At 37.3% G+C, this 10823-nt stretch overlaps 1 long non-coding RNA gene across 1 annotated transcript; it reads right to left on the reverse strand.

Annotated features, from left to right (window-relative positions):
• Positions 1-826: 826 nt before the first annotated feature.
• Positions 827-2580, reverse strand: LOC125269494. Its single transcript, XR_007185123.1, has 2 exons — positions 2520-2580; positions 827-1880 (listed from the first exon to the last, which is right to left on the reverse strand). It is a non-coding gene; the product is annotated as an uncharacterized LOC125269494 (long non-coding RNA).
• Positions 2581-10823: the final 8243 nt, after the last annotated feature.

Genomic DNA, 10823 nt, shown 5'->3' on the forward strand with positions numbered 1-10823 from the left:
GGTTGGTAGTAAGGCAAACACATCCTTCTTTTTTATGAATTGTTCCAGGGCAAGTCTCTGTTCCGTTTTCAAAGAAAACTTGCCTTTGAAATCTTTTAAAACAGCATTGATAGCAGCATCAACTGGTTGCTGCGCTTCGGTGGCCGCCATGTTCAATGTAAACAAAAAATTCAGCAAAAATATTCAGCAAAAAATAAAGACATGTGCTGGTCCCTTTTCTGACCTTTTGACCAACAAACAAGATCGTAGGACTGCTCAACCTGTCCGTCCACTCCAGGGGCTTATGACAAGACAAGAAATGGTGCCCCCTAGTCTCCTCATTGCGATACATTTCAGGTCCACCACCCCTGCCCAATGGAAAATTGACATTAGATTGTTTCACAGGGCTGAAATAGTCTTGAGGTTGAGCACTAGACTTTAAAACATAGCAGTAGGTTTAAAAAACATTTTTTGAGGGCCTCTGCCTTTTGTTCATGTTTGTTTTCTGACCAAACAGTTCAACTATCAATGTAACATTCTATACATTTTAGAAAGTACACATTATGTTTGATATTTAGCAGTGAACATTAAACAAAACATTAAAATCTCTTTATATTAAAAACTTTAAATTATGAATAATTTGAGTCTTAATCAGAATTTTGTATTTAAAGCAAAATTACAAATTAACCACAGTAAAATAATGAAGAATAATTTCCACAATTTAAATTGTTTTTGAGTATGTTACATACTACACATTCAAAACAACCAAATGTAACAGAGTGACAGTTAGTAAGTGTCGCCAGGAGTTCTGTCTCCTGCTCTCACAAACACGCAACACCACAAAAAAGTGGCAAAGGGATGTTTATTTTTATGTAAGGATAGGTATCCTCTAATTTATTAAAGGAAACAAGTTGCTCAGCTCAGTGGGTTTAAATCGCCCAAAACAAACAAGAGGTTTTTCCTAATTTTAAAATTGCAACTAAACATTTACTGGCCAATACCGTTAACAATTCAAGCTCCAATTCAATTACATTCACGGTTTAAGGGGTTTTATTACGAGCGTAATACTGCAATCCAGCAATCACACCCACATACACACCACAGTGTCTATAAAGCACGTACACACATGCTACAATGTGGGTAAACATGAGAGAGAACTCGATGAGAAGGCTCCCCCTCACAGCCTATATCCAACGTAGAATCAATCCAAGCTACAGTAGCCAGGATGCTCATCTGAGGAGTAAAACCCCAAAAGCACTCCCCATTGTCCTTTTCCTTGGTAGCCAGCCCCACACAGTCTTTGTAATGTTGGCTGCACTGTAGTCTGCGACACCTAGAGATGGTATAAGGCTTTCTGTAGATTTAATAACTTTCTGAACGTATTTTCCTATTCACTACACCTGTTCAATATCAAAACACAATGACGACAGTACATTAACTCACAGTTCAGACAATAAATGAAGAAATCTTTAATGCCCGTTCCACACTTTAAGCTTGAGTGGCCATTTTCATCAACATTAAAGTGATAAACACATGCCTGTAAAATGTCATCCAGTGAAACCCTTGACATCTTTGCTGGGAGTGTAGGTACCTTCAAAATGTAAAACATAAAAACAGATTGCTTATGAAACAGCTACACATTTATACATGCTTCTTTCAATACTTTTCACCAAAACATTACCCTACTATGGTAGCCAATGGTGGGTGAGTTTCAGGCAGCGAACGAGGAACCTGCAAATTGGTGTGTGTCGCCAAACCTCTTGCAAAATCATAACCACATGCATTTGGGAAGTGCTTCCAGGAGAGTAGAAGGTCTGCAAAGTCCCTGGGACTTTCAGCACGTAGATTAAATTTGATGCCGTATACAATGCCATCTGGGCAAAATATTACAGACCATCCACCTGAGATTAAAGATTCAATAGATTAAAGAGATATAAATGTTAATAAAACACAGGACATGGAGCTGATACTGCTTCACCATCAGAATCTGTGTGTTGTTGTTTTTTTTTTATAACAACTTAACAGTTCAAGTATTTTTTCCATAGTGACAGCATCACTTTAAGAGAATATATATAAAAAAGAAGGGTTACTTGTATACATTTTCTCATTGACTTCTGTGTCCACAATTAAAGATATAATATAATATAATATAACATAATATATTAATTTATAACATATAACATGATGCTGTATTAAACAATCTGAAACAACCCTGAAAATGTTCATGTCAGAAATTATGCTTTGTTATACATTTTCAGTGAACACATTTTATCCTTACTGTTGCATTATTTATCAAAAACACACATTATATTCATAAATTAACTCTACTATCACGCTATTTGTCAGACCGCATGGTCTCTATCATTAGCATGAAATGCATGACTAGCACATGCGATTCACAGAGAAAACTTGAAACAAACTTTCACATTTCTGTTAAACGTAAATTAACAGTTAAGTTCGACTTTAAACAACATCATTTACATTTTTTGTAACTCTAACATGTCAAGAACATATTCTTACTGCGTTAATGTGTTTCATACCTGATGAGGGGAGAAATAAATGTGAATAAAACACAGGACATGGAGCTGCTGCTGCTGCTTCACCATCAGTGTGAGCAGCGCGCCCCCTCCCCACTCAGGTGAACGCTTCCCAAGGCAAAAACAATCAAATAATCGATCGTCAGGCAAAATTAATATGCAAATGTAAAATACATTTGCTAAAAACATATTCCATGTCAAATATTTATTTACTATTTTTTCTAACCACCACAAGTAGAGTCATCTGTTTTGTTTATTTAACAGTGAGGACATTAGTTGATGTAATACTATTCACCTGTTTTAGGATTTTTTCAGTTGCAAATTGTAGACATTTAGGAAGTGACAATGTGAATACCATACTTGCATAGAGTCAGTCCACCACAAAGTGACAATCTTTTTGTCTTTATCTTTTGTAGAAGATGGAGAGAACCCATACTATGCAGGTGCTAAAAACACCCACTGCATGCTGCAAGTGAAGGAGTGAAACACACCTGCAAGCGCTCTCTTTTGTTTGGTCCATTATTTATGATTTTTTTTTTTATTATTATTATTAAAATAGCCTACACCTTGCCTTAATATAAAAAGTGATTTTTTTTTTGTCACAAATATGAATTATTTTTACAAATAACCAACCATTTCTTTAAAATAAACACTTTCTTGAGGTGAAAACAAAGGAATTAACCGACATGCTTTTAAACATGCTTTTTTAAAATGCCACATGAGTTTTGGGAACAGGACTGAGCAAACATGCATCCATCTTCTGCTTTGAAATCTTATTTAAAAAAAAAATGTAAATAAAGTTGCCTGAGATTGACCAATAAACATTTTGAATAGTTAAATATGTGCAGTATTAGATTCAGTGTTGAAATAAATAAATAAATAAATAAATAAAGTTTAATTTAAAATAGTTACAGCAACCAAATGTCACCCATTCAGTGGAATGGCCCAAAAAGACTTTGACTTTTAGGGTGGCAACATACCTTTAAAATGTAAAGAGTGCTGCATCCTCCGTGCTAATCCTAGCACTGGAAGTGAGTGAGGAATTAAATGTTAAAACAACCTCCTCATATGACTTTTTAACGTTATACATCGAACGCTAGATGCATATACAAACAAAACGATAGGTTACACATATAGCCTATGCTAGCCGTCATGCAACATCAGCTAACATTGGCGAGGCATCAATATCGCTCGTCAGAAATATATAAACCCATCGTGTGTATTCATCCTTTTGTGCATAATTTCACCATAGAATGTAAAAAAAATATGGACGTAGTGTCCGTGACGTCATCCGTAGATTTCTGAAGAGCATTTTTGAAGTGAAAATGAGACATGCAGCCATCTTAGCTGCGCGTCACCGCTCGTCACTACCGGATAGCTGAAAATGGGCAAAGAGGCGGGACGTGGTTGGAGCTGAGGTGACTGGTTGCTGAAACCACACCTGCCTAGCTCAACGTGATCATGTTAGCAGGCAAAGGAGCTATCTATCTGTCTTAGATACTATCTAAAACATTAATATAGATAACTAGTTCATTAGAAAGTTCTAAAGGTGTATTGTCAATCTATGGTGTCTTTTTTAAGATATAGATGCTCCAACACCAGTAATTAATTTGTGTCATGTGTGCATATAACAACATGCAAAATCAAACAGGACTCGATACATTTATAATGAAATAGAGATCGCAAGATGAATCCAATCCATGGCACTTAATTGGGTAAAATGTCCATGAGTGTCCATTGCAAAACAAAAAACAGTACTTTTTGTCCACAAAAGCGTTAAATCCATGAAATATTGATATATTATCCATTGTTTGTATCACATTTCTTCTGAATGATCTGCTCTCCATCATCGTCCTTCAAGAAATTATGCAACCTGAGCAGTGTTTATGTTGTAAAACTGTATGATCATAGGTCACAAACAAATGAGCCCGCGCCCAAAGTGTAATTTTTCAAAATGCAGCAGTTTTAGTGATAATATCCAAGCAGTGGTGTCAGAGTTTTATATCCTCCCGTCATTGTAGTAAATCTCAAAAAAAAAACTTTTAGCCAATGCCACGATCCAACAACGGGTGTTCTGTTTATCTTCCGCATGCGAGCACATCTACACAGACACACATCTCTCTTGAGTCTTGACCATTAACGTAGCAAGCCATATTATTTTATAATTGTATAAAATAATCCAGAAAAAACACAAATACGGCAGAGATGCCAAATTTAGTGGCTGGAATTAGCTGAGGTGAAGTGATGACTTACCGCAGCGACAATCTACCTGTCACTCAAGTGACCACGCCCTTAATTATGCAGAACTTTAAGGCTTAATATAATTTTAACAGATGAGTTATAAAAGCAGTATAGACCAAAACCACAATTTGTACCAAACTGTAAACGTTTTTTTCTGCTGTAAATTTGGCCGTTTTAACATGGGACTCAATGAGATTCTGCTCTCTTTTGGAGCCTCTCCCTAGCGGCCAGTCTATGAATTGCAGTTTAAGTAGCAGCACTTAATAGCAGCACAAGTGTTTTTCAATACAATAACACAATAAGTACATTCTTCTTATTTTTGGATTTAAGTACAGTAGTTAAGAACACGTAATATAAATTGGGACCAAATACAGTAAAAACAGCATTACTGTTCATTGTTTTATTACCATATTATTTTTTCATTATTGTATTTTAAAGGTGCCCCAGAACACTTTTTCACAAGATGTAATATAAGTCTAAGGTGTCCCCTGAATGTGTCTGTGAAGTTTAAGCTCAAAATACCCCATCGATTTTTTGTTATTCAATTTTTTAACTGCCTATTTTGGGGCATAATTAGTAATGCGCAGATTCTGTGCGTGTCCCCTTTAGATGCTTGCTCTCCCCGCCCCCAAGCTCGCAACTCTATAATACATTGCATAAACAAAGTTCACACAGCTAATATAACCCTCAAAATGGATCTTTACAAAGTGTTCATCATGCAGCATATCAGATCATGTATTTCTTTGGATGTTTACATTTGTTTCTGAATGAGTTTGATAGTATATGCTCCGTGACTAACGGGGCTAACGCTACACTGTTGGAGAGATTTATAAAGAATGAAGTTGTGTTTATGAATTATACAGACTGCAAGGGCCCTATTTTAACGATCTAAACGCAAAGTGTAAAGCGCACGGCGCAGGTGCACTCAGGGCGTGTCCAAATCCACTTTTGCTATTTTAACGAAGGAAAAACGGTCCGTGCGCCGGGGCGCATTTTTGAAATGGGTTGTCCCTATTCTCTTAATGAATAATGGGCATAACGTTCAATAAACCAATCAGAGTGTCTGTTGATTCGGCTGTGCTGCTCCAGACGTTAATACTGGCCGCCCTTGTCTAATGCCTTGAACATGGGCTGGTATATGCAAAATTTGGGGGCGTACACAGGGCTCTCAAGTTTTGAAGACAGGCAAGAGTCACATCTCCAATCCCCCACCCAAACACAACAATGGGGGTGTTGTTGTGTTTGGTAAAGATCACTGAACACAATTTAACCAAATACAAAGTATTTATTCAATTTGCATTTATTTATTTGTGTGTGCATGTGTGTGTGTGTGTGTGTGCATGTGAGAGAGAGAGAGATTGATTATGACTGGTGTTGTTTATTGTAAGTGTTTGTTGCCTTTTTGGACTCCTTTATCATTTGTGGTGTTGGCTCCCATTTGAAACAGTTTGGCTCAAGCCCAGCCATTTTCAGGGTCATGATTGAGGACAATGTCCTGTCCAGAGACAAGCTGTTTCGTGTTGAGGTTTTGTTCAAACCGACCATCGAAAATACCCTCTCGGCATCAGCATTAGAGAGTGGAAGCACTAAAACCAAGGCTGCGATCTTTGATAGCCTCCCAAATTGGCTCAAGCCAGTCACCTTTGAAAAAAGGAACCAGGGGCCTCTATTACTCAAATGTTTTCCTTTCATCGTAACTAATCATGAGCAAGTCATGTTGTGTACAAAATATTTCTTACCTTGTTTTTGTTGAGGACATTCTTCCCCAAAACTCCTCAACATCAAAGACTCTTGGGTCTTGGGGCAAGGCAATGTCCATGAGTTGGTACTCCATAAACTCCTCACTTACTTGGTCCTGTTCCTTTGGATCATGAAAAGGAAGGAGTTCCTGAAATCTTAAAAAGAGCACATATGTACAAGACTGATTAGAATACAGTGAGAGACAGATTTATTTTGTGATCATGACCATTAAACCTAAAAATATATAATCAGTATGTGAAAACCCTTGCCTGTCTACAAAGTATAGGGCATCTTCAACCCCACACTCAGCCCTCAGCTGCACATCAACAAATCTTGCATGCTTCAGGAGAGCATCTTTCAACGGGAGTTTATCCATAGCATACTCCACAGCTCCGACCAAAAAGGCCAGTGCTGCCTGCTGGAATTGTTGAGCCTTCTGTGATGTGACCTCTCCAGCCTCAAGGAGCCTGTTGAGCGTAGCTCTGGTGGTGAAACCCACATTGAGTTTTTCTCCTATCAGTGAGACAGAAAACATAGAGAAAGCTAGTCAAATACAGGCATCTTATAGGATATCGCTGGGTTATACAACAAGTTTAAAGTTTATTGTCATATACACATAAATAACATTTATGAAATTTGTTGTGCTCAAAGAAATCACAACTTTACAGAATAAAATTTAAATAGAAAGTAGATAAACAGTAGAGGTAAAATAAAAAAGGATTAATTTAAGTTGAAGGATTAATTCTAAAAAGTGACAAGTGTGCCATTTAGGAGAGTGAAGATGGTTGAGTAGAGTTCAGCATCCTAATGGCTTGAGGATAGAAGCTATCTGTGTCTCTGAATCTACTAGTGCTGTTTCTGATGCTCCTATATCTTCTACCAGATGGCAGAGGGGTAAATATAATTTTGTATCCATTTTCCATCATCAGAAAGACCACTCAATCCATAGAAAAGGTGAATTTGTCGTCAAGAACCAAGCTCCCTATGTGACTTCAAAGCATTACCTGGCAGTTGGTACAGTGGGTCCTTGAAGGGGATGTCATGGACTTCTCCTCCTCGTAGTGCTGCTGGTGTCATGAACCTTGAACAGAGTTTCTTGATGAATTTTGTCATCTGCAAAATGTAATGTCAAAAAAGATTCAAATGCATTATTAATACAATTGCTACTCAGCTCAATGAGTAGATTTAAGTTTAGATAATTAAGTTATTTTTTTACTCTGTACAAGTAATTTATCAAGGGACACATGTAGTGCACAGAATCAAAAAATATGTCAGCTGTTGTGAAATTAGATAGCTTTAGATAGATGTCTTTCTTGACAGAGTAACAACCTATTTGTCACAGGGGTGTTGCACTTAAGAAAGGAGACATCAAAATAGCCAAAAATAGCCCAACCCTCCCATTTACCTCTTCATACAGCTGGAATATGGAGGCCTTTTCTCTCTGGAGAAGGAGGTTCAGTTTAGAGAACACTGGGAATGTGGCCTGAAGGAATAGGAGGTAGACTTCCGTCAGGGGATTGGAAAACGCCTCCACCAGCCTTCTGAACCTTGGTTGTTTCTCATCTGCAAATAGACAGGTTGTTATTGGGTGCCTCACATAACTATCTTAAACTAGTGCCAATATAATGTGTGACTTACCTAAAGATTTGAAGTAGCTGGTGAGTGGGCCATACCGCTGCAGAATGCGGGTGATGCACATCTCCAAACTCAGCCACCTCACAGAAATGTACTGCAGCATTTCCATATAATCACTGCCATGGAGTTCACACAATTCTGGTAAAATATGTAAGAAAAACAAACAAAGTTAACCCAAGATTTCCTCAGTTTGGGTGTATAACACTGGAGCTAATGAATTACAAACCTTTCAGGTAACCTTTACGGTTTGTGCTGCCCTTAAACCAGTATCCAATGTCAACCACAAGGTCCTCAGTGTCAAATCCAGATATCTGCAGAACATGACATGAGTGCAAACATGTATTAATTATGTTAGGGCGACCATATGCGCCATTCTCCCAGGACGCGTCCTGTCCAGGATTTCTAAGTTGCATAAAATGTCCCAGTTTTGGTTTTGTTTTCATATTTGCAGAAGGTAACGACTGAAAAATAATTTGACCAATAGCATGCATTATACATAATCAACCGATCGTGGCTTGCAAGAAGGCTGGATCTACAGAGAACGGTCAAAGCATTGCAAATACAACAACATTTTAATGCATTGCATGAGGAATGTCAATAAGAACAGTGGCTTGCACGGACCTCCGTGTAGAAATTGCGTTCCTAAATCGCATTCCGGAGGCACATCGATATGACCACTTTCACAATTATAGAGGCAAGGGCTCAAGCCATTTTAGGCAATTTAGAAATCCTGGACAGGACGCGTCCTGGGAGAATGGCGCATATGGTCACCCTAAATTATGTCATTATACAGCAAATTATTTACTTCACCTTAGCTTAACAGATATTTAATGGAAAGCAAACATGTTGAAACTTACTTCCAAAAACCTCTTCCCAGCGTGTTTGGCAGTGTTATGGATTATATGGCAGGGGCATCCATGAATGTAAATGCTGGGATTTTCCTTAACCCTCTGGAGTCTGAGGCTGATTTGGGGCTTGGAGAAGTTTTGACATGCCCTGACATTTGTGCTTTTTTCAGTTGTTCATAAACATATAAATGACAAAAGTGTCATTACACTGTGTTCAGCACAAACTAGGCTACAATAATATGTGAGGAACATGTATGTACATGTTTGTATTTTTGAAGGAATAATGTTTATGCGTGGTTATTGAAAAAACAAAAAACTTAAGTCACTGAAATAAGGCCAAAAAAAGTATATTAAATCTGTGTTCATAAGACTTTTGGGTATTGGAGGTTGTAGACTAGAGTTTTTGCTTCAGAATTATGTAAAAATTATGCTGCCTACTCCTTCATATAAAACAATGTATTGATTTAGTTTTTGTAAGACACTTTTTATCAAGAAACACAGTATGCGTGGAGGTGTGAATCTGCATGAATAATGGGCCATTTACACCTGAGAAGACAAAAGAATCACATAATGATGACCTGAAATTACTTGCATATTAATGAGGCCTTTCAGTCAGGTAGGCTGTGAAAAAAACCCTCTGTAATCATGTCTCAGCTCATCATAAACAGCAATACTGGGAAATATTATTACAATTTAAAATAATGGTATTCTATTATATTCTTTAAAATATAATGTATTTCTGTGATGCAAAGTGTCTGAACAATTATGTTACCTCTATGGCATTTCATATAGGCTTTTAGCTTAAAAGCATGCACATTTGGAGAAATATTTATGGATTCTTATATATTTATGTCAATTTTCTATACTGAGAAGTAATATTTATTGTCATCACTATGAGTGCTGGATACTGTTTTTTCAATTCATACTTGCAGCCGGAGGGTGCTCTCTGTACACCTTTAGTCCACAAATTATTCTAAAGAAGAAGAGGACATTTCAGGAATGGTATTTTCAATTCATACTGCAGCCGGCGGGCGCTCTCTGTACACCTTTAGGCCACAAATTCATATGAAGAAGAAAAGGAACTAGGAACTAATGGCATGTCTTCTAGAGATCGCTAACCATTGCTTTAACATCCAAATAAACACTTTTCAAGACAATAAATACACGATTGAGACGATGAATGCATGTATTGCCTCTGAATTTGCGTCTGAATAGCGCTGGCTCCGTGGGCGTGGCCGCATTAGCGGATAATGAGCTGAATCACAGACTTCTGACATGGCTCTCTTTTCATACAGATTACATAAACACAGAATGTCAACGTTACTTTAGACGTAAGTGTCATTTTTTTTGTCATTAGTATCCACTAAGTTACAGTTCATTTTCTGAGAACTATCAGATTGGACTTCGTTCAGAGGGAGAGGAGAGATCACGCATCATGTTAGTTTTCTTTATTTTACAAAAAGCACAACATTGTGTTTTTACTCTGAGTGTACACAAATAAAAGAAGACATTCTATAGTTTCAATTGATATATTACTTATGTCTCTATGACAAAAAATGACGGAGTATTTTAAGTCTGTTTTGCTGCAATGTGAAAAAAATATTGCAAAACGCGCCGGCGCGTTTTCAGACCTCAGGGAGTTAAAATTATGAATTTCAGTAACAATAAAAATACATTACAGAGCAGTATTCTGTCCATTTCATGGATGAATGTCTCATATATGCCATAAACATAGAATTAGTTGAATTATTTAGGAAAAATGGTATTCATGAAGAATGTAATCAACCTTTTGGATTTACTGTGCTATGTACCTTGACTTCTTGCACACTCATTTCTGCAGTCA

The sequence above is a fragment of the Megalobrama amblycephala genome, linkage group LG6, assembly GCF_018812025.1.
Source record: "Megalobrama amblycephala isolate DHTTF-2021 linkage group LG6, ASM1881202v1, whole genome shotgun sequence".
NCBI lineage: Eukaryota > Metazoa > Chordata > Actinopteri > Cypriniformes > Xenocyprididae > Megalobrama > Megalobrama amblycephala.